At 36.6% G+C, this 3,880-nt stretch overlaps 1 pseudogene; it reads right to left on the bottom strand.

Moving 5' to 3' along the window:
• Positions 1 to 1,284: 1,284 nt before the first annotated feature.
• Positions 1,285 to 3,371, bottom strand: LOC118975181 (actin-related protein 3-like; annotated as a pseudogene).
• Positions 3,372 to 3,880: the final 509 nt, after the last annotated feature.

Genomic DNA, 3,880 nt, shown 5'->3' with positions numbered 1-3,880 from the left:
AGTCACTGAAGATAAAAAGAAATGAGACTATTCTGTAATAGGATTGGGCATCCTGATAGCAATTAGTAGGACTGTATCACAAAATAACAAAGACAAGATGGTGGTGCTTAGCAGTCAAAAGCAAGGTAAGTGCAATTATCGCAGTGAGTGGCAGGATTTGAGTGACAGAAAGAGAGAGGAGGCTTGACTGTCAGTGAGATATGGAATGAGAAATACAGCGAATAGTCACTATGTGGGTAAATTTTAAAACAATTCCTTCATTTTTCACTTTAAAAAAATATATTGTTTAAATAAAATATATTTGTGGGGTTTATGACATTGTTGTAGAATTTTTGACAGTAAGAATATAGAGAAAAGGAAGGTATAATAGAAGTATCCTGTTAGTAACTTGTTACATTATATTTGAAATGGCATAATATTGCTTGAAGCTAGAGTACGTCACCTTAATATACATACTGCAAACCCTAGAGCTCCTGCTATCTAAGCTTAGAAGTTATAGCCAATAAGATCATAATAAAGAAAAATTAAATAGTGAAAATACTTAAATAGTAAAAAATAATTAAAGGAAAAAGAACAAAAATATGTGAAACAAATGAAGAATAGCCAGATGGTACCCCTAAAAATAACCATGTAACAATTAGATTAATTAATGTTCTGAACTTTCCAAATAAAAGCCAAAGAATAGAACACTAGATTTAAAAGCTAAATCTAGTTATATGTCATCCAGAGGAAATGCATTTTAACTCTGACGTTATAGATAGTTTAATAGTAAGAGTATGGAAGAATATACTTTCATACCAAAGAAGTCTTCAGAGCTAGGAATATTAACAAAGATGAAAAGGAGGATTTCATAAAGAGAGAAGTGTCAATTCATCGTGGAAATATAGCAATTCTAAATCTGTGTGTACAGAATAGGGTAACTATGTGAAGCAAATCTTGAAAATATATGAAAAAAATTTTTTGGTGATTCAGTTTTAATTTATTTTCATGTTTTCTTCATGACTCAAATATCTTAAAATGGAAAGAAAATTAACTTTTTGTGATATGTCAGGGACTGGCACTAAAAAATTTTTCAGACTGCAAATGAGTTATATGAATGAAACATCAAATGGAGATCCCGTTATGAAAATGAAAGCACTCAACATATTAAGAGTTCACAATTATTTGTTTAGAGCACATAACAAAGTCAACTTGCTAACCAACCATTGTGATTTGAAAACTATTGCAGAGATTTGAAGAGAATAGATTGTTAACTTATAAGGATTAAAGAGCTTGAAACAAATATTAAAAAGAAATTGGGGCTTTTATTAGAATGCTGTTAGGCCTTAAATATATGAATTCTGGTAATCAAATGATTCACCTTTTAATAAGAAATGACACTACAGAACTGTAATACAGGTCCGACAGTCTTGTCTTTACTTCTCCTTTAAAGCAACAAACAGAATGCGAGTAATCAGAAAGCACTACCAGAGATGAGTCCATCCAAGATGCTTACTTCTTAGTTCTAAAAGCACTTGCAAAGAAAGCCACTGGGGCGCACAGGGGGATGGCAGCATTTCATAATAACTGGAATCCCATGAGCATGTGTGTATGTCAAGTCTCATGAGGCTATTTATTGAATTCATGTTTTACTTGGTCACAGTTTTTGTACTCAAATACTAGTTTTTCCTTTGACTTTTTCCTCAAAGTATAAAAAGTATGAAATATAAACAAGCTCTTGCATTGTACACTTGGATGTGCATAATTCAAGTATTATAGAGCTATCTACATACCGATAAATCCCATCAAATCTTGGATAATTCAATAATATACAAAATATCAGGGCACAGAAAGAACTAAAACCCACTTCTTTCTGTTACACATAAGATTCAAATACTCAGTCTAAAGAAAAACACAATAATTTTTGGCTTTCCTCTACATTTGCATGTTGATAGAGTTATTAAAATATTCCTGTATAATTATGTTTGGTCTCATTATTTCAAGTCAGGTTTAAAACCTCAAAACCAGCCATCCAGACCAAAACAAGTAATCAGAAAGATTATTCCTTTCCCACCTCCCTAACCCCAGTAACTGTGAAGTCAATTTTACGACATGACTCCAAACACTGGATTGTTATGACAAATGCTAGGTCCGATTTCTTCATAATCCTTTTTGGTGTGGCATACTTGGTAGAACTCAGGCGTGGAAGCCAGCATCGATCCTCCAAACCAAACTGCGTATCGCTGCATGTGGTGTGTAATGACTTGTACATCAATAGGTTTTGGCTTCGACCTACCACCACTCAATTCCTCACTTAATTTCAGCCTGGCATCTACAGTTCTTTTCAAATCTCTTCGCCAGCTACATCCAAAGTCCCTGAACATGGTTGACCCTCCAGAGAGGACACTATTCTTGTAGAGAGGACATCTAATATCAATAGGACAATTCTGAATTACTTCATCTACAACTTCTGAGATAGGTTGAGTAAAGTCTGGATTAGCAAACTCTGGATGAAAGAAGATGTCAGGACCCAAGAATCTCTCACCACCGACATCAATGGAAAATTCTTTCTTTGAGAGAGCATTGATTCCAGTATACTGCTTAACCCACTTTGAACCATCTGTGTCATACTTGTTAAATTCTTTTACTAAATCTGGGCAGACCTAATTATAGTGCTCCTTTACTGCCTTAGCAGTTTCGAAGGACTGCTCTGGAGGGATTCCTACTTCTCGGTCTCTCGGAAATTGCTAAATAAAATATGTTATATCTCGTCCAGCGATGGGAATGTGCTTAATACAGCTGCTAATCACATACCCTTCAGCCACAGGAATGACATGAGTGACACCGTCTCCACTGTCTATTACCGTACCGGTCAGTGTCTCCGTTCTCCTACTTGTCTTGAGGTCTAGGATGCAGCTCAGGCAAGAACGGCCTGCACAGCAACGTACAAGCCTGGAACATTGAAGGACTCAAACGTTATATCAGCAGTATGTTTTCTGGAGTATTCAGAGGAGGTTCAGTCAAGAGAAAATAATGATCTTCAGCTTCTGCCCTTAAATATTCAAAGATCACCTCTTCCATAAACCTTTCCATCAAATCCCAATCTTCAGCTATACCATGGCGAATTGGCCACTTTGTTGCATATGTAGGCTTTTCTATTGCTTCATCACCAATGAAGAAGTCTAGGTCATCACCCTCCTTTGGGGTTGATCACCCACTTTTGCAGATTCCTTCATAGCAATACAGGAAGGGATGATAAACTGTGGTTCTGTATTTACAGCATATCCTAGCTTTGTATCCCCGGTGCCACAGTCCACCACACAGGCCGGCAGCCGTCCTGCTGTCTTCCTCCTCACCTGCTGCCGCCGCTGCTGCCTTCTGCTCCGTACTGGTTATGGTCGCGGATTGTCGGCGGGAAATAGGAGCTATCTGACCATCCACAGCCAGGCCGTCCTCTGAGTCTGTGGGGAAGCCGGGAAGCTGAAGCCTGAAAAAATATTTAAATAAAATTAGGCAAATTCACAATTTTATTTGAAATTTCTACAAAATTATTCATGATAGAAAGTAAATAAAATTGATCAGGAGGGCATAACTAAGTCACCCAACAAAGGACCATACAGTCTTTTCAAAGAGTACACTCAACACAAAATAAAATAAATGAACGTATGACTAAAAAAATTAACTGAACAAGTGTTTGTTTTACCTTTCATATGATTTCACATTAAATGGAGACACATTGTGGAGCTGAATCCTTTATGGCTGCCCAGACTTTAAAAGCATACACACAACCTGTTAAAGCTGGTAGGACCTCCTGACTATATTAGTATTAACTGACTACATTACCTGGAAATACTCTGGGACAATTTCCCATTCCTTATTTTGAGAAAAGGAAAATTGTCTT

This window comes from Sturnira hondurensis, unplaced genomic scaffold (assembly GCF_014824575.4).
Source record: "Sturnira hondurensis isolate 20B ecotype Veracruz unplaced genomic scaffold, ASM1482457v3 Scaffold0001509, whole genome shotgun sequence".
Lineage (NCBI taxonomy): Eukaryota > Metazoa > Chordata > Mammalia > Chiroptera > Phyllostomidae > Sturnira > Sturnira hondurensis.
This window is presented reverse-complemented; position numbering and strand designations above follow the sequence as displayed.